The sequence below is a fragment of the Pseudophryne corroboree genome, chromosome 6, assembly GCF_028390025.1.
Source record: "Pseudophryne corroboree isolate aPseCor3 chromosome 6, aPseCor3.hap2, whole genome shotgun sequence".
NCBI lineage: Eukaryota > Metazoa > Chordata > Amphibia > Anura > Myobatrachidae > Pseudophryne > Pseudophryne corroboree.
Window position 1 is genome coordinate 93,358,497 of NC_086449.1, and position 20,207 is coordinate 93,378,703.

The following is a 20,207-nucleotide window of genomic DNA, read 5'->3' on the forward strand; positions in this document are numbered from 1 at the left end:
TATGAAGCTTTGAAGGAGATTTATTTCAGCTTCCCATATGGTCTAGCGGTAAGGATTCCTGGTTTTCACCCAGGTGGCCCGGGTTCGACTCCCGGTATGGGAATGGAACCTTATTGTTGTTTCTAAACAGATTCAAAAGCAGAGGAACAAAAACTAATAGTTGTAGCCAGATGTTTCCTTGTGTCTGATGTGATTCCAATTGCAGACGTGATCCACTGCTACTAATTGTGACAAGGTTTTGGGCAACTGCTGTGCCATTATCATTGGCCTTATCACAGGTAAAATTTCCAGGTATTATGAAACTGTGAGAAATGGGCTCTCTGAGGACAAAAATCACAAAGAATAGAACAATGCATTATGCTCCCCTTTTCCATCATTGATTCCAGCTGCATGAAAAATAAAATAAAAAAATGTTACAAATGTGTCAAGTGATCTGAAAACTCTTTTTCCATTAGTTATGGTCTAAAATCCTTTGGCGTTAAAACAAATTTACAGATGTTAAGTCCTGTTATAAAGAGAAAATTCCTTCAATCCGGACAGGTGTCCTGGCAACTTTACAAGAAACAGAGTTTTAACTCTCAAGTTACAATGCACTGTTCTGAGGACAACAGGCATGACAAATAGAATGAAAAATGCTTTATGCTTTTTTTCCCCTAAATGGGTACATCTTGGATGAGTTATTTGACATCTTTTCTTTTATTGCTGGTCTGAAATCTTTTATAGGTCAGGTGAATTATTAAAGCTTATCTGCAATTATAAACAGATGACACAACTCTTTCTGAAAGGTAACATTTTGATGCTATCAGTCTAGTTTGTTAGAAACAGGACTGCATCTCTCATATTGTAATACCATGCTCCCAAAACAGACATCAATAAAAATGCCCTGTGTGAGGCTTGAACTCACGACCTTCAGATTATGAGACTGACGCGCTACCAACTGCGCTAACAAGGCAACTGTAGCCTTAGATTTGGATTAGAAAAGGTGAGGCATTTTGGTTTAACAAATTTCCGATATCAGTAAAAATGTTTTCCTTGTATGAAACTTTGAAGGAGATTTATTTCAGCTTCCCATATGGTCTAGCAGTAAGGATTCCTGGTTTTCACCCAGGTGGCCCGGGTTCGACTCCCGGTATGGGAATGGAACCTTATTGTTGTTTCTAAACAGATTCAAAAGCAGAGGAACAAAAACTAATAGTTGTAGCCAGATGTTTCCTTGTGTCTGATGTGATTCCAATTGCAGACGTGATCCACTGCTACTAATTGTGACAAGGTTTTGGGCAACTGCTGTGCCATTATCATTGGCCTTATCACAGGTAAAATTTCCAGGTATTATGAAACTGTGAGAAATGGGCTCTCTGAGGACAAAAATCACAAAGAATAGAACAATGCATTATGCTCCCCTTTTCCATCATTGATTCCAGCTGCATGAAAAATAAAATAAAAAAATGTTACAAATGTGTCAAGTGATCTGAAAACTCTTTTTCCATTAGTTATGGTTTAAAATCCTTTGGCGTTAAAACAAATTTACAGATGTTAAGTCCTGTTATAAAGAGAAAATTCCTTCAATCCGGACAGGTGTTCTGGCAACTTTACAAGAAACAGAGTTTTAACTCTCAAGTTACAATGCACTGTTCTGAGGACAACAGGCATGACAAATAGAATGAAAAATGCTTTATGCTTTTTTTCCCCTAAATGGGTACATCTTGGATAAGTTATTTGACATCTTTTCTTTTATTGCTGGTCTGAAAACTTTTATAGGTCAGGTGAATTATTAAAGCTTATCTGCAATTATAAACAGATGACACAACTCTTTCTGATAGGTAACATTTTGATGCAATCAGTCTAGTTTGTTAGAAACAGGACTGCATCTCTCATATTGCAATGCCATGCTCCCAAAATAGACATCAATAAAAATGCCCTGTGTGAGGCTTGAACTCACGACCTTCAGATTATGAGACTGACGCGCTACCAACTGCGCTAACAAGGCAACTGTAGGCTTATTTTTGGATTAGAAAAGGTGAGGCATTTTGGATTAACAAATTTCCTATATCAGTAAAAATGTTTTCCTTGTATGAAACTTTGAAGGAGATTTATTTCAGCTTCCCATATGGTCTAGCGGTAAGGATTCCTGGTTTTCACCCAGGCGGCCCGGGTTCGACTCCCGGTATGGGAATGGAATCTTATTGTTGTTTCTAAACAGATTCAAAAGCAGAGGAACAAAAACTAATAGTTGTAGCCAGATGTTTCCTTGTGTCTGATGTGGTTCCAATTGCAGACGTGATCCACTGCTACTAATTGTGGCAAGGTTTTGGGTAACTGCTGTGCCATTATCATTGGCCTTATCACAGGTAAAATTTCCAGGTATTATGAAACTGTGAGAAATGGGCTCTCTGAGGACAAAAATCACAAAGAATAGAACAATGCATTATGCTCCCCTTTTCCATCATTGATTCCAGCTGCATGAAAAATAAAATAAAAAAATGTTACAAATGTGTCAAGTGATCTGAAAACACCTTTTCCATTAGTTATGGTCAAAAATCCTTTGGCGTTAAAACAAATTTACAGATGTTAAGTCCTGTTATAAAGAGAAAAGTCCTTCAATCCGGATAGGTGTTCTGGCAACTTTACAAGAAACAGAGTTTTAACTCTCAAGTTACAATGCACTGTTCTGAGGACAACAGGCATGACAAATAGAATGAAAAATGCTTTATGCTTTTTTTCCCCTAAATGGGTACATCTTGGATGAGTTATTTGACATCTTTTCTTTTATTGCTGGTCTGAAAACTTTTATAGGTCAGGTGAATTATTAAAGCTTATCTGCAATTATAAACAGATGACACAACTCTTTCTGATAGGTAACATTTTGATGCAATCAGTCTAGTTTGTTAGAAACAGGACTGCATCTCTCATATTGCAATGCCATGCTCCCAAAATAGACATCAATAAAAATGCCCTGTGTGAGGCTTGAACTCACGACCTTCAGATTATGAGACTAACGCGCTACCAACTGCGCTAACAAGGCAACTGTAGGCTTATTTTTGGATTAGAAAAGGTGAGGCATTTTGGATTAACAAATTTCCTATATCAGTAAAAATGTTTTCCTTGTATGAAACTTTGAAGGAGATTTATTTCAGCTTCCCATATGGTCTAGCGGTAAGGATTCCTGGTTTTCACCCAGGCGGCCCGGGTTCGACTCCCGGTATGGGAATGGAATCTTATTGTTGTTTCTAAACAGATTCAAAAGCAGAGGAACAAAAACTAATAGTTGTAGCCAGATGTTTCCTTGTGTCTGATGTGGTTCCAATTGCAGACGTGATCCACTGCTACTAATTGTGGCAAGGTTTTGGGCAACTGCTGTGCCATTATCATTGGCCTTATCACAGGTAAAATTTCCAGGTATTATGAAACTGTGAGAAATGGGCTCTCTGAGGACAAAAATCACAAAGAATAGAACAATGCATTATGCTCCCCTTTTCCATCATTGATTCCAGCTGCATGAAAAATAAAATAAAAAAATGTTACAAATGTGTCAAGTGATCTGAAAACACCTTTTCCATTAGTTATGGTCAAAAATCCTTTGGCGTTAAAACAAATTTACAGATGTTAAGTCCTGTTATAAAGAGAAAAGTCCTTCAATCCGGATAGGTGTTCTGGCAACTTTACAAGAAACAGAGTTTTAACTCTCAAGTTACAATGCACTGTTCTGAGGACAACAGTCATGACAAATAGAATGAAAAATGCTTTATGCTTTTTTTCCCCTAAATGGGTACATCTTGGATGAGTTATTTGACATCTTTTCTTTTATTGCTGGTCTGAAATCTTTTATAGGTCAGGTGAATTATTAAAGCTTATCTGCAATTATAAACAGATGACACAACTCTTTCTGAAAGGTAACATTTTGATGCTATCAGTCTAGTTTGTTAGAAACAGGACTGCATCTCTCATATTGTAATACCATGCTCCCAAAACAGACATCAATAAAAATGCCCTGTGTGAGGCTTGAACTCACGACCTTCAGATTATGAGACTGACGCGCTACCAACTGCGCTAACAAGGCAACTGTAGCCTTAGATTTGGATTAGAAAAGGTGAGGCATTTTGGTTTAACAAATTTCCGATATCAGTAAAAAAGTTTTCCTTGTATGAAACTTTGAAGGAGATTTATTTCAGCTTCCCATATGGTCTAGCGGTAAGGATTCCTGGTTTTCACGCAGGTGGCCCGGGTTCGAATCCCGGTATGGGAATGGAACCTTATTGTTGTTTCTAAACAGATTCAAAAGCAGAGGAACAAAAACTAATAGTTGTAGCCAGATGTTTCCTTGTGTCTGATGTGATTCCAATTGCAGACGTGATCCACTGCTACTAATTGTGACAAGGTTTTGGGCAACTGCTGTGCCATTATCATTGGCCTTATCACAGGTAAAATTTCCAGGTATTATGAAACTGTGAGAAATGGGCTCTCTGAGGACAAAAATCACAAAGAATAGAACAATGCATTATGCTCCCCTTTTCCATCATTGATTCCAGCTGCATGAAAAATAAAATAAAAAAATGTTACAAATGTGTCAAGTGATCTGAAAACTCTTTTTCCATTAGTTATGGTCTAAAATCCTTTGGCGTTAAAACAAATTTACAGATGTTAAGTCCTGTTATAAAGAGAAAATTCCTTCAATCCGGACAGGTGTTCTGGCAACTTTACAAGAAACAGAGTTTTAACTCTCAAGTTACAATGCACTGTTCAGAGGACAACAGGCATGACAAATAGAATGAAAAATGCTTTATGCTTTTTTTCCCCTAAATGGGTACATCTTGGATGAGTTATTTGACATATTTTCTTTTATTGCTGGTCTGAAAACTTTTATAGGTCAGGTGAATTATTAAAGCTTATCTGCAATTATAAACAGATGACACAACTCTTTCTGAAAGGTAACATTTTGATGCAATCAGTCTAGTTTGTTAGAAACAGGACTGCATCTCTCATATTGCAATGCCATGCTCCCAAAATAGACATCAATAAAAATGCCCTGTGTGAGGCTTGAACTCACGACCTTCAGATTATGAGACTGACGCGCTACCAACTGCGCTAACAAGGCAACTGTAGGCTTATTTTTGGATTAGAAAAGGTGAGGCATTTTGGATTAACAAATTTCCTATATCAGTAAAAATGTTTTCCTTGTATGAAACTTTGAAGGAGATTTATTTTAGCTTCCCATATGGTCTAGCGGTAAGGATTCCTGGTTTTCACCCAGGCGGCCCGGGTTCGACTCCCGGTATGGGAATGGAATCTTATTGTTGTTTCTAAACAGATTCAAAAGCAGAGGAACAAAAACTAATAGTTGTAGCCAGATGTTTCCTTGTGTCTGATGTGGTTCCAATTGCAGACGTGATCCACTGCTACTAATTGTGGCAAGGTTTTGGGCAACTGCTGTGCCATTATCATTGGCCTTATCACAGGTAAAATTTCCAGGTATTATGAAACTGTGAGAAATGGGCTCTCTGAGGACAAAAATCACAAAGAATAGAACAATGCATTATGCTCCCCTTTTCCATCATTGATTCCAGCTGCATGAAAAATAAAATAAAAAAATGTTACAAATGTGTCAAGTGATCTGAAAACACCTTTTCCATTAGTTATGGTCAAAAATCCTTTGGCGTTAAAACAAATTTACAGATGTTAAGTCCTGTTATAAAGAGAAAAGTCCTTCAATCCGGATAGGTGTTCTGGCAACTTTACAAGAAACAGAGTTTTAACTCTCAAGTTACAATGCACTGTTCTGAGGACAACAGTCATGACAAATAGAATGAAAAATGCTTTATGCTTTTTTTCCCCTAAATGGGTACATCTTGGATGAGTTATTTGACATCTTTTCTTTTATTGCTGGTCTGAAATCTTTTATAGGTCAGGTGAATTATTAAAGCTTATCTGCAATTATAAACAGATGACACAACTCTTTCTGAAAGGTAACATTTTGATGCTATCAGTCTAGTTTGTTAGAAACAGGACTGCATCTCTCATATTGTAATACCATGCTCCCAAAACAGACATCAATAAAAATGCCCTGTGTGAGGCTTGAACTCACGACCTTCAGATTATGAGACTGACGCGCTACCAACTGCGCTAACAAGGCAACTGTAGCCTTAGATTTGGATTAGAAAAGGTGAGGCATTTTGGTTTAACAAATTTCCGATATCAGTAAAAATGTTTTCCTTGTATGAAACTTTGAAGGAGATTTATTTCAGCTTCCCATATGGTCTAGCGGTAAGGATTCCTGGTTTTCACCCAGGTGGCCCGGGTTCGACTCCCGGTATGGGAATGGAACCTTATTGTTGTTTCTAAACAGATTCAAAAGCAGAGGAACAAAAACTAATAGTTGTAGCCAGATGTTTCCTTGTGTCTGATGTGATTCCAATTGCAGACGTGATCCACTGCTACTAATTGTGACAAGGTTTTGGGCAACTGCTGTGCCATTATCATTGGCCTTATCACAGGTAAAATTTCCAGGTATTATGAAACTGTGAGAAATGGGCTCTCTGAGGACAAAAATCACAAAGAATAGAACAATACATTATGCTCCCCTTTTCCATCATTGATTCCAGCTGCATGAAAAATAAAATAAAAAAATGTTACAAATGTGTCAAGTGATCTGAAAACTCTTTTTCCATTAGTTATGGTCTAAAATCCTTTGGCGTTAAAACAAATTTACAGATGTTAAGTCCTGTTATAAAGAGAAAATTCCTTCAATCCGGACAGGTGTTCTGGCAACTTTACAAGAAACAGAGTTTTAACTCTCAAGTTACAATGCACTGTTCAGAGGACAACAGGCATGACAAATAGAATGAAAAATGCTTTATGCTTTTTTTCCCCTAAATGGGTACATCTTGGATGAGTTATTTGACATCTTTTCTTTTATTGCTGGTCTGAAAACTTTTATAGGTCAGGTGAATTATTAAAGCTTATCTGCAATTATAAACAGATGACACAACTCTTTCTGAAAGGTAACATTTTGATGCAATCAGTCTAGTTTGTTAGAAACAGGACTGCATCTCTCATATTGCAATGCCATGCTCCCAAAATAGACATCAATAAAAATGCCCTGTGTGAGGCTTGAACTCACAACCTTCAGATTATGAGACTGACGAGCTACCAACTGCGCTAACAAGGCAACTGTAGGTTTATTTTTGGATTAGAAAAGGTGAGGCATTTTGGATTAACAAATTTCCTATATCAGTAAAAATGTTTTCCTTGTATGAAACTTTGAAGGAGATTTATTTCAGCTTCCCATATGGTCTAGCGGTAAGGATTCCTGGTTTTCACCCAGGCGGCCCGGGTTCGACTCCCGGTATGGGAATGGAATCTTATTGTTGTTTCTAAACAGATTCAAAAGCAGAGGAACAAAAACTAATAGTTGTAGCCAGATGTTTCCTTGTGTCTGATGTGGTTCCAATTGCAGACGTGATCCACTGCTACTAATTGTGGCAAGGTTTTGGGCAACTGCTGTGCCATTATCATTGGCCTTATCACAGGTAAAATTTCCAGGTATTATGAAACTGTGAGAAATGGGCTCTCTGAGGAAAAAAATCACAAAGAATAGAACAATGCATTATGCTCCCCTTTTCCATCATTGATTCCAGCTGCATGAAAAATAAAATAAAAAAATGTTACAAATGTGTCAAGTGATCTGAAAACACCTTTTCCATTAGTTATGGTCAAAAATCCTTTGGCGTTAAAACAAATTTACAGATGTTAAGTCCTGTTATAAAGAGAAAAGTCCTTCAATCCGGATAGGTGTTCTGGCAACTTTACAAGAAACAGAGTTTTAACTCTCAAGTTACAATGCAATGTTCTGAGGACAACAGTCATGACAAATAGAATGAAAAATGCTTTATGCTTTTTTTCCCCTAAATGGGTACATCTTGGATGAGTTATTTGACATCTTTTCTTTTATTGCTGGTCTGAAATCTTTTATAGGTCAGGTGAATTATTAAAGCTTATCTGCAATTATAAACAGATGACACAACTCTTTCTGAAAGGTAACATTTTGATGCTATCAGTCTAGTTTGTTAGAAACAGGACTGCATCTCTCATATTGTAATACCATGCTCCCAAAACAGACATCAATAAAAATGCCCTGTGTGAGGCTTGAACTCACGACCTTCAGATTATGAGACTGACGCGCTACCAACTGCGCTAACACGGCAACTGTAGCCTTAGATTTGGATTAGAAAAGGTGAGGCATTTTGGTTTAACAAATTTCCGATATCAGTAAAAATGTTTTCCTTGTATGAAACTTTGAAGGAGATTTATTTCAGCTTCCCATATGGTCTAGCGGTAAGGATTCCTGGTTTTCACCCAGGTGGCCCGGGTTCGACTCCCGGTATGGGAATGGAACCTTATTGTTGTTTCTAAACAGATTCAAAAGCAGAGGAACAAAAACTAATAGTTGTAGCCAGATGTTTCCTTGTGTCTGATGTGATTCCAATTGCAGACGTGATCCACTGCTACTAATTGTGACAAGGTTTTGGGCAACTGCTGTGCCATTATCATTGGCCTTATCACAGGTAAAATTTCCAGGTATTATGAAACTGTGAGAAATGGGCTCTCTGAGGACAAAAATCACAAAGAATAGAACAATGCATTATGCTCCCCTTTTCCATCATTGATTCCAGCTGCATGAAAAATAAAATAAAAAAATGTTACAAATGTGTCAAGTGATCTGAAAACTCTTTTTCCATTAGTTATGGTCTAAAATCCTTTGGCGTTAAAACAAATTTACAGATGTTAAGTCCTGTTATAAAGAGAAAATTCCTTCAATCCGGACAGGTGTTCTGGCAACTTTACAAGAAACAGAGTTTTAACTCTCAAGTTACAATGCACTGTTCTGAGGACAACAGGCATGACAAATAGAATGAAAAATGCTTTATGCTTTTTTTCCCCTAAATGGGTACATCTTGGATGAGTTATTTGACATCTTTTCTTTTATTGCTGGTCTGAAAACTTTTATAGGTCAGGTGAATTATTAAAGCTTATCTGCAATTATAAACAGATGACACAACTCTTTCTGAAAGGTAACATTTTGATGCAATCAGTCTAGTTTGTTAGAAACAGGACTGCATCTCTCATATTGCAATGCCATGCTCCCAAAATAGACATCAATAAAAATGCCCTGTGCGAGGCTTGAACTCACGACCTTCAGATTATGAGACTGACGCGCTACCAACTGCGCTAACAAGGCAACTGTAGGCTTATTTTTGGATTAGAAAAGGTGAGGCATTTTGGTTTAACAAATTTCCGATATCAGTAAAAATGTTTTCCTTGTATGAAACTTTGAAGGAGATTTATTTCAGCTTCCCATATGGTCTAGCGGTAAAGACTCTTGGTTTTCACCCAGACGGCCCGGGTTCGACTCCCAGTATGGGAATGGAATCTTATTGTTGTTTCTAAACAGATTCAAAAGCAGAGGAACAAAAACTAATAGTTGTAGCCAGATGTTTCCTTGTGTCTGATGTGGTTCCAATTGCAGACGTGATCCACAGCTACTAATTGTGACAAGGTTTTGGGCAACTGCTGTGCCATTATCATTGGCCTTATCACATGTAAAATTTCCAGGTATTATGAAACTGTGAGAAATGGGCTCTCTGAGGACAAAAATCACAAAGAAAAGAACAATGCATTATTCTCCCCTTTTCCATCATTGATTCCAGCTGCATGAAAAATAAAATAAAAAAATGTTACAAATGTGTCAAGTGATCTGAAAACACCTTTTCCATTAGTTATGGTCTAAAATCTTTTGGCGTTAAAACAAATTTACAGATGTTAAGTCCTGTTATAAAGAGAAAATTCCTTCAATCCGGATAGGTGTTCTGGCATCTTTACAAGAAACAGAGTTTTAACTCTCAAGTTACAATGCACTGTTCTGAGGACAACAGTCATGACAAATAGAATGAAAAATGCTTTATGCTTTTTTTCCCCTAAATGGGTACATCTTGGATGAGTTATTTGACATCTTTTCTTTTATTGCTGGTCTGAAATCTTTTATAGGTCAGGTGAATTATTAAAGCTTATCTGCAATTATAAACAGATGACACAACTCTTTCTGAAAGGTAACATTTTGATGCTATCAGTCTAGTTTGTTAGAAACAGGACTGCATCTCTCATATTGCAATGCCATGCTCCCAAAATAGACATCAATAAAAATGCCCTGTGCGAGGCTTGAACTCACGACCTTCAGATTATGAGACTGACGCGCTACCAACTGCGCTAACAAGGCAACTGTAGGCTTATTTTTGGATTAGAAAAGGTGAGGCATTTTGGTTTAACAAATTTCCGATATCAGTAAAAATGTTTTCCTTGTATGAAACTTTGAAGGAGATTTATTTCAGCTTCCCATATGGTCTAGCGGTAAAGACTCTTGGTTTTCACCCAGACGGCCCGGGTTCGACTCCCAGTATGGGAATGGAATCTTATTGTTGTTTCTAAACAGATTCAAAAGCAGAGGAACAAAAACTAATAGTTGTAGCCAGATGTTTCCTTGTGTCTGATGTGGTTCCAATTGCAGACGTGATCCACAGCTACTAATTGTGACAAGGTTTTGGGCAACTGCTGTGCCATTATCATTGGCCTTATCACATGTAAAATTTCCAGGTATTATGAAACTGTGAGAAATGGGCTCTCTGAGGACAAAAATCACAAAGAAAAGAACAATGCATTATTCTCCCCTTTTCCATCATTGATTCCAGCTGCATGAAAAATAAAATAAAAAAATGTTACAAATGTGTCAAGTGATCTGAAAACACCTTTTCCATTAGTTATGGTCTAAAATCTTTTGGCGTTAAAACAAATTTACAGATGTTAAGTCCTGTTATAAAGAGAAAATTCCTTCAATCCGGATAGGTGTTATGGCATCTTTACAAGAAACAGAGTTTTAACTCTCAAGTTACAATGCACTGTTCTGAGGACAACAGTCATGACAAATAGAATGAAAAATGCTTTATGCTTTTTTTCCCCTAAATGGGTACATCTTGGATGAGTTATTTGACATCTTTTCTTTTATTGCTGGTCTGAAATCTTTTATAGGTCAGGTGAATTATTAAAGCTTATCTGCAATTATAAACAGATGACACAACTCTTTCTGAAAGGTAACATTTTGATGCTATCAGTCTAGTTTGTTAGAAACAGGACTGCATCTCTCATATTGCAATGCCATGCTCCCAAAATCGACATCAATAAAAATGCCCTGTGTGAGGCTTGAAGTCACGACCTTCAGATTATGAGACTGACGCGCTACCAACTGCGCTAACAAGGCAACTGTAGCCTTAGATTTGGATTAGAAAAGGTGAGGCATTTTGGTTTAACAAATTTCCGATATCAGTAAAAATGTTTTCCTTGTATGAAACTTTGAAGTAGATTTATTTCAGCTTCCCATATGGTCTAGCGGTAAGGATTCCTGGTTTTCACCAAGGTGGCCCGGGTTCGACTCACGGTATGGGAATGGAATCTTATTGTTGTTTCTAAACAGATTCAAAAGCAGAGGAACAAAAACTAATAGTTGTAGCCAGATGTTTCCTTGTGTCTGATGTGGTTCCAATTGCAGACGTGATCTACTGCTACTAATTGTGACAAGGTTTTGGGCAACTGCTGTGCCATTATCATTGGCCTTATCACAGGTAAAATTTCCAGGTATTATGTAAAATTGAGAAATGGGCTCTCTGAGGACAAAAATCACAAAGAATAGAACAATGCATTATGCTCCCCTTTTCCATCATTGATTCCAGCTGCATGAAAAATAAAATAAAAAAATGTTACAAATGTGTCAAGTGATCTGAAAACCCCTTTTCCATTAGTTATGGTCTAAAATCCTTTGGCGTTAAAACAAATTTACAGATGTTAAGTCCTGTTATAAAGAGAAAATTCCTTCAATCCGGACAGGTGTTCTGGCAACTTTACAAGAAACGGAGTTTTAACTCTCAAGTTACAATGCACTGTTCTGAGGACAACAGTCATGACAAATAGAATGAAAAATGCTTTATGCTTTTTTTCCCCTAAATGGGGTAGATCTTGGATGAGTTATTTGACATCTTTTCTTTTATTGCTGGTCTGAAAACTTTTATAGGTCAGGTGAATTATTAAAGCTTATCTGCAATTATAAACAGATGACACAACTCTTTCTGAAAGGTAACATTTTGATGCAATCAGTCTAGTTTGTTAGAAACAGGACTGCATCTCTCATATTGCAATGCCATGCTCCCAAAATAGACATCAATAAAAATGCCCTGTGTGAGGCTTGAACTCACGACCTTCAGATTATGAGACTGATGCGCTACCAACTGTGCTAACAAGGAAACTGTAGGCTTATTTTTGGATTAGAAAAGGTGAGGCATTTTGGTTTAACAAATTTCTGATATCAGTAAAAATGTTTTCCTTGTATGAAACTTTGAAGGAGATTTATTTCAGCTTCCCATATGGTCTAGCGGTAAGGATTCTTGGTTTTCACCCAGGCGGCCCGGGTTCGACTCCCGGTATGGGAATAGAATCTTATTGTTGTTTCTAAACAGATTCAAAAGCAGAGGAACAAAAACTAATAGTTGTAGCCAGATGTTTCTTTGTGTCTGTTGTGGTTCCAATTGCAGACGTGATCCACTGCTACTAATTGTGACAAGGTTTTGGGCAACTGCTGTGCCATTATCATTGGCCTTATCACAGGTAAAATTTCCAGGTATTATGAAACTGTGAGAAATGGGCTCTCTGAGGACAAAAATTACAAAGAATAGAACAATGCATTATGCTCCCCTTTTCCATCACTGATTCCAGCTGCATGGAAAATAAAATAAAACAATGTTACAAATGTGTCAAGTGATCTGAAAACACCTTTTCCATTAGTTATGGTCTAAAATCCTTTGGCGTTAAAACAAATTTACAGTTGTTAAGTCCTGTTATAAAGAGAAAATTCCTTCAATCCGGATAGGTGTTCTGGCAACTTTACAAGAAACAGAGTTTTAACTCTCAAGTTACAATGCACTGTTCTGAGGACAACAGTCATGACAAATAGAATGAAAAATGCTTTATGCTTTTTTTCCCCTAAATGGGTACATCTTGGATGAGTTATTTGACATCTTTTCTTTTATTGCTGGTCTGAAATCTTTTATAGGTCAGGTGAATTATTAAAGCTTATCTGCAATTATAAACAGATGACACAACTCTTTCTGAAAGGTAACATTTTGATGCTATCAGTCTAGTTTGTTAGAAACAGGACTGCATCTCTCATATTGTAATGCCATGCTCCCAAAACAGACATCAATAAAAATGCCCTGTGTGAGGCTAGAACTCACGAACTTCAGATTATGAGACTTACGCGCTACCAACTGCGCTAACTAGGCAACTGTAGCCTTAGATTTGGATTAGAAAAGGTGAGGCATTTTGGTTTAACAAATTTCCGATATCAGTTAAAAAAATGTTTTCCTTGTATGAAACTTTGAAGGAGATTTATTTCAGCTTCCCATATGGTCTAGCGGTAAGGTTTCCTGGTTTTCACCCAGGTGGCCCGGGTTCGACTCCCGGTATGGGAATGGAATCTTATTGTTGTTTCTAAACAGATTCAAAAGCAGAGGAACAAAAACTAATAGTTGTAGCCAGATGTTTCCTTGTGTCTGATGTGATTCCAATTGCAGACGTGATCCACTGCTACTAATTGTGACAAGGTTTTGGGCAACTGCTGTGCCATTATCATTGGCCTTATCACAGGTAAAATTTCCAGGTATTATGAAACTGTGAGAAATGGGCTCTCTGAGGACAAAAATCACAAAGAATAGAACAATGCATTATGCTCCCCTTTTCCATCATTGATTCCAGCTGCATGAAAAATAAAATAAAAAAATGTTACAAATGTGTCAAGTGATCTGAAAACTCTTTTTCCATTAGTTATGGTCTAAAATCCTTTGGCGTTAAAACAAATTTACAGATGTTAAGTCCTGTTATAAAGAGAAAATTCCTTCAATCCGGACAGGTGTTCTGGCAACTTTACAAGAAACAGAGTTTTAACTCTCAAGTTACAATGCACTGTTCTGAGGACAACAGTCATGACAAATAGAATGAAAAATGCTTTATGCTTTTTTTTCCCTAAATGGGTACATCTTGGATGAGTTATTTGACATCTTTTCTTTTATTGCTGGTCTGAAATCTTTTATAGGCCAGGTGAATTATTAAAGCTTATCTGCAATTATAAACAGATGACACAACTCTTTCTGAAAGGTAACATTTTGATGCAATCAGTCTAGTTTGTTAGAAACAGGACTGCATCTCTCATATTGCAATGCCATGCTCCCAAAATAGACATCAATAAAAATGCCCTGTGTGAGGCTTGAACTCACGACCTTCAGATTATGAGACTGACGCGCTACCAACTGCGCTAACAAGGCAACTTTAGGCTTATTTTTGGATTAGAAAAGGTGAGGCATTTTGGATTAACACATTTCCTATATCAGTAAAAATGTTTTCCTTGTATGAAACTTTGAAGGAGATTTATTTCAGCTTCCCATATGGTCTAGCGGTAAGGATTCTTGGTTTTCACCCAGGTGGCCCGGGTTCGACTCCCGGTATGGGAATGAAATCTTATTGTTGTTTCTAAACAGATTCAAAAGCAGAGGAACAAAAACTAATAGTTGTAGCCAGATGTTTCCTTGTGTCTGATGTGGTTCCAATTGCAGACGTGATCCACTGCTACTAATTGTGGCAAGGTTTTGGGCAACTGCTGTGCAATTATCATTGGCCTTATCATAGGTAAAATTTCCAGGTATTATGAAACTGTGAGAAATGGGCTCTCTGAGGACAAAAATCACAAAGAATAGAACAATGCATTATGCTCCCCTTTTCCATCATTAATTCCAGCTGCATGAAAAATAAAATAAAAAAATGTTACAAATGTGTCAAGTGATCTGAAAACACCTTTTCCATTAGTTATGGTCAAAAATCCTTTGGCGTTAAAACAAATTTACAGATGTTAAGTCCTGTTATAAAGAGAAAAGTCCTTCAATCCGGATAGGTGTTCTGGCAACTTTACAAGAAACAGAGTTTTAACTCTCAAGTTACAATGCACTGTTCTGAGGACAACAGTCATGACAAATAGAATGAAAAATGCTTTATGCTTTTTTTCCCCTAAATGGGTACATCTTGGATGAGTTATTTGACATCTTTTCTTTTATTGCTGGTCTGAAATCTTTTATAGGTCAGGTGAATTATTAAAGCTTATCTGCAATTATAAACAGATGACACAACTCTTTCTGAAAGGTAACATTTTGATGCTATCAGTCTAGTTTGTTAGAAACAGGACTGCATCTCTCATATTGTAATACCATGCTCCCAAAACAGACATCAATAAAAATGCCCTGTGTGAGGCTTGAACTCACGACCTTCAGATTATGAGACTGACGCGCTACCAACTGCGCTGACAAGGCAATTGTAGCCTTAGATTTGGATTGGAAAAGGTGAGGCATTTTGGTTTAACAAATTTCCGATATCAGTAAAAATGTTTTCCTTGTATGAAACTTTGAAGGAGATTTATTTCAGCTTCCCATATGGTCTAGCGGTAAGGATTCTTGGTTTTCACCCAGGTGGCCCGGGTTCGACTCCCGGTATGGGAATGAAATCTTATTGTTGTTTCTAAACAGATTCAAAAGCAGAGGAACAAAAACTAATAGTTGTAGCCAGATGTTTCCTTGTGTCTGATGTGGTTCCAATTGCAGACGTGATCCACTGCTACTAATTGTGGCAAGGTTTTGGGCAACTGCTGTGCAATTATCATTGGCCTTATCATAGGTAAAATTTCCAGGTATTATGAAACTGTGAGAAATGGGCTCTCTGAGGACAAAAATCACAAAGAATAGAACAATGCATTATGCTCCCCTTTTCCATCATTAATTCCAGCTGCATGAAAAATAAAATAAAAAAATGTTACAAATGTGTCAAGTGATCTGAAAACACCTTTTCCATTAGTTATGGTCAAAAATCCTTTGGCGTTAAAACAAATTTACAGATGTTAAGTCCTGTTATAAAGAGAAAAGTCCTTCAATCCGGATAGGTGTTCTGGCAACTTTACAAGAAACAGAGTTTTAACTCTCAAGTTACAATGCACTGTTCTGAGGACAACAGTCATGACAAATAGAATGAAAAATGCTTTATGCTTTTTTTCCCCTAAATGGGTACATCTTGGATGAGTTATTTGACATCTTTTCTTTTATTGCTGGTCTGAAATCTTTTATAGGTCAGGTGAATTATTAAAGCTTATCTGCAATTATAAACAGATGACACAACTCTTTCTGAAAGGTAACATTTTGATGCTATCAGTCTAGTTTGTTAGAAACAGGACTGCATCTCTCATATTGTAATACCATGCTCCCAAAACAGACATCAATAAAAATGCCCTGTGTGAGGCTTGAACTCACGACCTTCAGATTATGAGACTGACGCGCTACCAACTGCGCTAACAAGGCAACTGTAGCCTTAAATTTGGATTAGAAAAGGTGAGGCATTTTGGTTTAACAAATTTCCGATATCAGTAAAAATGTTTTCCTTGTATGAAACTTTGAAGGAGATTTATTTCAGCTTCCCATATGGTCTAGCGGTAAGGATTCCTGGTTTTCACCCAGGTGGCCCGGGTTCGACTCCCGGTATGGGAATGGAACCTTATTGTTGTTTCTAAACAGATTCAAAAGCAGAGGAACAAAAACTAATAGTTGTAGCCAGATGTTTCCTTGTGTCTGATGTGATTCCAATTGCAGACGTGATCCACTGCTACTAATTGTGACAAGGTTTTGGGCAACTGCTGTGCCATTATCATTGGCCTTATCACAGGTAAAATTTCCAGGTATAATGAAACTGTGAGAAATGGGCTCTCTGAGGACAAAAATCACAAAGAATAGAACAATGCATTATGCTCCCCTTTTCCATCATTGATTCCAGCTGCATGAAAAATAAAATAAAAAAATGTTACAAATGTGTCAAGTGATCTGAAAACTCTTTTTCCATTAGTTATGGTCTAAAATCCTTTGGCGTTAAAACAAATTTACAGATGTTAAGTCCGTTATAAAGAGAAAATTCCTTCAATCCGGACAGGTGTTCTGGCAACTTTACAAGAAACAGAGTTTTAACTCTCAAGTTACAATGCACTGTTCAGAGGACAACAGGCATGACAAATAGAATGAAAAATGCTTTATGCTTTTTTTCCCCTAAATGGGTACATCTTGGATGAGTTATTTGACATCTTTTCTTTTATTGCTGGTCTGAAAACTTTTATAGGTCAGGTGAATTATTAAAGCTTATCTGCAATTATAAACAGATGACACAACTCTTTCTGAAAGGTAACATTTTGATGCAATCAGTCTAGTTTGTTAGAAACAGGACTGCATCTCTCATATTGCAATGCCATGCTCCCAAAATAGACATCAATAAAAATGCCCTGTGTGAGGCTTGAACTCACAACCTTCAGATTATGAGACTGACGCGCTACCAACTGCGCTAACAAGGCAACTGTAGGTTTATTTTTGGATTAGAAAAGGTGAGGCATTTTGGATTAACAAATTTCCTATATCAGTAAAAATGTTTTCCTTGTATGAAACTTTGAAGGAGATTTATTTCAGCTTCCCATATGGTCTAGCGGTAAAGATTCCTGGTTTTCACCCAGGCGGCCCGGGTTCGACTCCCGGTATGGGAATGGAATCTTATTGTTGTTTCTAAACAGATTCAAAAGCAGAGGAACAAAAACTAATAGTTGTAGCCAGATGTTTCCTTGTGTCTGATGTGGTTCCAATTGCAGACGTGATCCACTGCTACTAATTGTGGCAAGGTTTTGGGCAACTGCTGTGCCATTATCATTGGCCTTATCACAGGTAAAATTTCCAGGTATTATGAAACTGTGAGAAATGGGCTCTCTGAGGACAAAAATCACAAAGAATAGAACAATGCATTATGCTCCCCTTTTCCATCATTGATTCCAGCTGCATGAAAAATAAAATAAAAAAATGTTACAAATGTGTCAAGTGATCTGAAAACACCTTTTCCATTAGTTATGGTCAAAAATCCTTTGGCGTTAAAACAAATTTACAGATGTTAAGTCCTGTTATAAAGAGAAAAGTCCTTCAATCCGGATAGGTGTTCTGGCAACTTTACAAGAAACAGAGTTTTAACTCTCAAGTTACAATGCAATGTTCTGAGGACAACAGTCATGACAAATAGAATGAAAAATGCTTTATGCTTTTTTTCCCCTAAATGGGTACATCTTGGATGAGTTATTTGACATCTTTTCTTTTATTGCTGGTCTGAAATCTTTTATAGGTCAGGTGAATTATTAAAGCTTATCTGCAATTATAAACAGATGACACAACTCTTTCTGAAAGGTAACATTTTGATGCTATCAGTCTAGTTTGTTAGAAACAGGACTGCATCTCTCATATTGTAATACCATGCTCCCAAAACAGACATCAATAAAAATGCCCTGTGTGAGGCTTGAACTCACGACCTTCAGATTATGAGACTGACGCGCTACCAACTGCGCTAACATGGCAACTGTAGCCTTAGATTTGGATTAGAAAAGGTGAGGCATTTTGGTTTAACAAATTTCCGATATCAGTAAAAATGTTTTCCTTGTATGAAACTTTGAAGGAGATTTATTTCAGCTTCCCATATAGTCTAACGATAAGGATTCCTGGTTTTCACCCAGGCGGCCCGAGTTCGACTCCCGGTATGGGAATGGGATCTTGTTGTTTCTAAACAGATTCAAAAGCAGAGGAACAAAAACTAATAGTTGTAGCCAGATGTTTCCTTGTGTCTGATGTGATTCCAATTGCAGACGTGATCCACTGCTACTAATTGTGACAAGGTTTTGGGCAACTGCTGTGCCATTATCATTGGCCTTATCACATGTAAAATTTCCAGGTATTATGAAACTGTGAGAAATGGGCTCTCTGAGGACAAAAATCACAAAGAAAAGAACAATGCATTATTCTCCCCTTTTCCATCATTGATTCCAGCTGCATGAAAAATAAAATAAAAAAATGTTACAAATGTGTCAAGTGATCTGAAAACACCTTTTCCATTAGTTATGGTCTAAAATCTTTTGGCGTTAAAACAAATTTACAGATGTTAAGTCCTGTTATAAAGAGAAAATTCCTTCAATCCGGATAGGTGTTCTGGCATCTTTACAAGAAACAGAGTTTTAACTCTCAAGTTACAATGCACTGTTCTGAGGACAACAGTCATGACAAATAGAATGAAAAATGCTTTATGCTTTTTTTCCCCTAAATGGGGTAGATCTTGGATGAGTTATTTGACATCTTTACTTTTATTGCTGGTCTGAAAACTTTTATAGGTCAGGTGAATTATTAAAGCTTATCTGCAATTATAAACAGATGACACAACTCTTTCTGAAAGGTAACATTTTGATGCTATCAGTCTAGTTTGTTAGAAATAGGACTGCATCTCTCATATTGTAATGCCATGCTCCCAAAACAGACATCAATAAAAATGCCCTGTGTGAGGCTTAAACTCACGACCTTCAAATTATGAGACTGAAGCGATACCAACTGCGCTGACAAGGCAACTGTATCCTTAGATTTGGATTAGAAAAGGTGAGGCATTTTGGTTTAACAAATTTCCGATATCAGTAAAAATGTTTTCCTTGTATGACACTTTGAAGGAGATTTATTTCAGCTTCCCATATAGTCTAACGATAAGGATTCCTGGTTTTCACCCAGGCGGCCCGAGTTCGACTCCCGGTATGGGAATGGGATCTTGTTGTTTCTAAACAGATTCAAAAGCAGAGGAACAAAAACTAATAGTTGTAGCCAAATGTTTCCTTGTGTCTGATGTGATTCCAATTGCAGACGTGATCCACTGCTACTAATTGTGACAAGGTTTTGGGCAACTGCTGTGCCATTATCATTGGCATTATCACAGGTAAAATTTCCATGTATTATGAAACTGTGAGAAATGGGCTCTCTGAGGACAAAAATCACAAAGAATAGAACAATGCATTATGCTCCCCTTTTCCATCATTGATTCCAGCTGCATGAAAAATAAAATAAAAAAATGTTACAAATGTGTCAAGTGATCTGAAAACACCTTTTTCATTAGTTATGGTCTAAAATCCTTTGGCGTTAAAACAAATTTACAGATGTTAAGTCCTGTTATAAAGAGAAAATTCCTTCAATCCGGACAGGTGT

At 37.2% G+C, this 20,207-nt stretch overlaps 34 non-coding genes across 34 annotated transcripts; 17 read left to right on the top strand and 17 right to left on the bottom strand.

Annotated features, from left to right (window-relative positions):
* The first annotated feature begins 31 nt into the window (after nucleotides 1-31).
* TRNAE-UUC (transfer RNA glutamic acid (anticodon UUC)) lies at nucleotides 32-103 on the top strand. The gene has a single exon. It is a non-coding gene; the product is annotated as a tRNA-Glu (tRNA).
* Nucleotides 104-879: 776 nt separating this feature from the next.
* TRNAM-CAU (transfer RNA methionine (anticodon CAU)) lies at nucleotides 880-952 on the bottom strand. The gene has a single exon. It is a non-coding gene; the product is annotated as a tRNA-Met (tRNA).
* Nucleotides 953-1,066: 114 nt separating this feature from the next.
* TRNAE-UUC (transfer RNA glutamic acid (anticodon UUC)) lies at nucleotides 1,067-1,138 on the top strand. The gene has a single exon. It is a non-coding gene; the product is annotated as a tRNA-Glu (tRNA).
* A 776-nt stretch (nucleotides 1,139-1,914) lies between these two features.
* On the bottom strand, nucleotides 1,915-1,987 carry TRNAM-CAU (transfer RNA methionine (anticodon CAU)). Its single transcript has one exon. It is a non-coding gene; the product is annotated as a tRNA-Met (tRNA).
* Nucleotides 1,988-2,101: 114 nt separating this feature from the next.
* Nucleotides 2,102-2,173, top strand: TRNAE-UUC (transfer RNA glutamic acid (anticodon UUC)). Its single transcript has one exon. It is a non-coding gene; the product is annotated as a tRNA-Glu (tRNA).
* A 776-nt stretch (nucleotides 2,174-2,949) lies between these two features.
* TRNAM-CAU (transfer RNA methionine (anticodon CAU)) lies at nucleotides 2,950-3,022 on the bottom strand. Its single transcript has one exon. It is a non-coding gene; the product is annotated as a tRNA-Met (tRNA).
* A 114-nt stretch (nucleotides 3,023-3,136) lies between these two features.
* TRNAE-UUC (transfer RNA glutamic acid (anticodon UUC)) lies at nucleotides 3,137-3,208 on the top strand. Its single transcript has one exon. It is a non-coding gene; the product is annotated as a tRNA-Glu (tRNA).
* A 776-nt stretch (nucleotides 3,209-3,984) lies between these two features.
* TRNAM-CAU (transfer RNA methionine (anticodon CAU)) lies at nucleotides 3,985-4,057 on the bottom strand. The gene has a single exon. It is a non-coding gene; the product is annotated as a tRNA-Met (tRNA).
* Nucleotides 4,058-4,171: 114 nt separating this feature from the next.
* Nucleotides 4,172-4,243, top strand: TRNAE-UUC (transfer RNA glutamic acid (anticodon UUC)). Its single transcript has one exon. It is a non-coding gene; the product is annotated as a tRNA-Glu (tRNA).
* Nucleotides 4,244-5,019: 776 nt separating this feature from the next.
* TRNAM-CAU (transfer RNA methionine (anticodon CAU)) lies at nucleotides 5,020-5,092 on the bottom strand. The gene has a single exon. It is a non-coding gene; the product is annotated as a tRNA-Met (tRNA).
* Nucleotides 5,093-5,206: 114 nt separating this feature from the next.
* Nucleotides 5,207-5,278, top strand: TRNAE-UUC (transfer RNA glutamic acid (anticodon UUC)). Its single transcript has one exon. It is a non-coding gene; the product is annotated as a tRNA-Glu (tRNA).
* Nucleotides 5,279-6,054: 776 nt separating this feature from the next.
* On the bottom strand, nucleotides 6,055-6,127 carry TRNAM-CAU (transfer RNA methionine (anticodon CAU)). The gene has a single exon. It is a non-coding gene; the product is annotated as a tRNA-Met (tRNA).
* A 114-nt stretch (nucleotides 6,128-6,241) lies between these two features.
* TRNAE-UUC (transfer RNA glutamic acid (anticodon UUC)) lies at nucleotides 6,242-6,313 on the top strand. Its single transcript has one exon. It is a non-coding gene; the product is annotated as a tRNA-Glu (tRNA).
* A 776-nt stretch (nucleotides 6,314-7,089) lies between these two features.
* On the bottom strand, nucleotides 7,090-7,162 carry TRNAM-CAU (transfer RNA methionine (anticodon CAU)). The gene has a single exon. It is a non-coding gene; the product is annotated as a tRNA-Met (tRNA).
* Nucleotides 7,163-7,276: 114 nt separating this feature from the next.
* Nucleotides 7,277-7,348, top strand: TRNAE-UUC (transfer RNA glutamic acid (anticodon UUC)). Its single transcript has one exon. It is a non-coding gene; the product is annotated as a tRNA-Glu (tRNA).
* A 776-nt stretch (nucleotides 7,349-8,124) lies between these two features.
* TRNAM-CAU (transfer RNA methionine (anticodon CAU)) lies at nucleotides 8,125-8,197 on the bottom strand. The gene has a single exon. It is a non-coding gene; the product is annotated as a tRNA-Met (tRNA).
* A 114-nt stretch (nucleotides 8,198-8,311) lies between these two features.
* On the top strand, nucleotides 8,312-8,383 carry TRNAE-UUC (transfer RNA glutamic acid (anticodon UUC)). Its single transcript has one exon. It is a non-coding gene; the product is annotated as a tRNA-Glu (tRNA).
* A 776-nt stretch (nucleotides 8,384-9,159) lies between these two features.
* Nucleotides 9,160-9,232, bottom strand: TRNAM-CAU (transfer RNA methionine (anticodon CAU)). Its single transcript has one exon. It is a non-coding gene; the product is annotated as a tRNA-Met (tRNA).
* A 114-nt stretch (nucleotides 9,233-9,346) lies between these two features.
* Nucleotides 9,347-9,418, top strand: TRNAE-UUC (transfer RNA glutamic acid (anticodon UUC)). Its single transcript has one exon. It is a non-coding gene; the product is annotated as a tRNA-Glu (tRNA).
* A 776-nt stretch (nucleotides 9,419-10,194) lies between these two features.
* TRNAM-CAU (transfer RNA methionine (anticodon CAU)) lies at nucleotides 10,195-10,267 on the bottom strand. The gene has a single exon. It is a non-coding gene; the product is annotated as a tRNA-Met (tRNA).
* Nucleotides 10,268-10,381: 114 nt separating this feature from the next.
* TRNAE-UUC (transfer RNA glutamic acid (anticodon UUC)) lies at nucleotides 10,382-10,453 on the top strand. Its single transcript has one exon. It is a non-coding gene; the product is annotated as a tRNA-Glu (tRNA).
* Nucleotides 10,454-11,229: 776 nt separating this feature from the next.
* On the bottom strand, nucleotides 11,230-11,302 carry TRNAM-CAU (transfer RNA methionine (anticodon CAU)). The gene has a single exon. It is a non-coding gene; the product is annotated as a tRNA-Met (tRNA).
* A 963-nt stretch (nucleotides 11,303-12,265) lies between these two features.
* On the bottom strand, nucleotides 12,266-12,338 carry TRNAM-CAU (transfer RNA methionine (anticodon CAU)). The gene has a single exon. It is a non-coding gene; the product is annotated as a tRNA-Met (tRNA).
* Nucleotides 12,339-12,452: 114 nt separating this feature from the next.
* TRNAE-UUC (transfer RNA glutamic acid (anticodon UUC)) lies at nucleotides 12,453-12,524 on the top strand. Its single transcript has one exon. It is a non-coding gene; the product is annotated as a tRNA-Glu (tRNA).
* A 966-nt stretch (nucleotides 12,525-13,490) lies between these two features.
* On the top strand, nucleotides 13,491-13,562 carry TRNAE-UUC (transfer RNA glutamic acid (anticodon UUC)). The gene has a single exon. It is a non-coding gene; the product is annotated as a tRNA-Glu (tRNA).
* Nucleotides 13,563-14,338: 776 nt separating this feature from the next.
* On the bottom strand, nucleotides 14,339-14,411 carry TRNAM-CAU (transfer RNA methionine (anticodon CAU)). Its single transcript has one exon. It is a non-coding gene; the product is annotated as a tRNA-Met (tRNA).
* A 114-nt stretch (nucleotides 14,412-14,525) lies between these two features.
* TRNAE-UUC (transfer RNA glutamic acid (anticodon UUC)) lies at nucleotides 14,526-14,597 on the top strand. The gene has a single exon. It is a non-coding gene; the product is annotated as a tRNA-Glu (tRNA).
* A 776-nt stretch (nucleotides 14,598-15,373) lies between these two features.
* Nucleotides 15,374-15,446, bottom strand: TRNAM-CAU (transfer RNA methionine (anticodon CAU)). Its single transcript has one exon. It is a non-coding gene; the product is annotated as a tRNA-Met (tRNA).
* Nucleotides 15,447-15,560: 114 nt separating this feature from the next.
* On the top strand, nucleotides 15,561-15,632 carry TRNAE-UUC (transfer RNA glutamic acid (anticodon UUC)). Its single transcript has one exon. It is a non-coding gene; the product is annotated as a tRNA-Glu (tRNA).
* A 776-nt stretch (nucleotides 15,633-16,408) lies between these two features.
* TRNAM-CAU (transfer RNA methionine (anticodon CAU)) lies at nucleotides 16,409-16,481 on the bottom strand. The gene has a single exon. It is a non-coding gene; the product is annotated as a tRNA-Met (tRNA).
* Nucleotides 16,482-16,595: 114 nt separating this feature from the next.
* TRNAE-UUC (transfer RNA glutamic acid (anticodon UUC)) lies at nucleotides 16,596-16,667 on the top strand. Its single transcript has one exon. It is a non-coding gene; the product is annotated as a tRNA-Glu (tRNA).
* Nucleotides 16,668-17,442: 775 nt separating this feature from the next.
* On the bottom strand, nucleotides 17,443-17,515 carry TRNAM-CAU (transfer RNA methionine (anticodon CAU)). The gene has a single exon. It is a non-coding gene; the product is annotated as a tRNA-Met (tRNA).
* Nucleotides 17,516-17,629: 114 nt separating this feature from the next.
* On the top strand, nucleotides 17,630-17,701 carry TRNAE-UUC (transfer RNA glutamic acid (anticodon UUC)). The gene has a single exon. It is a non-coding gene; the product is annotated as a tRNA-Glu (tRNA).
* A 776-nt stretch (nucleotides 17,702-18,477) lies between these two features.
* TRNAM-CAU (transfer RNA methionine (anticodon CAU)) lies at nucleotides 18,478-18,550 on the bottom strand. The gene has a single exon. It is a non-coding gene; the product is annotated as a tRNA-Met (tRNA).
* Nucleotides 18,551-20,207: the final 1,657 nt, after the last annotated feature.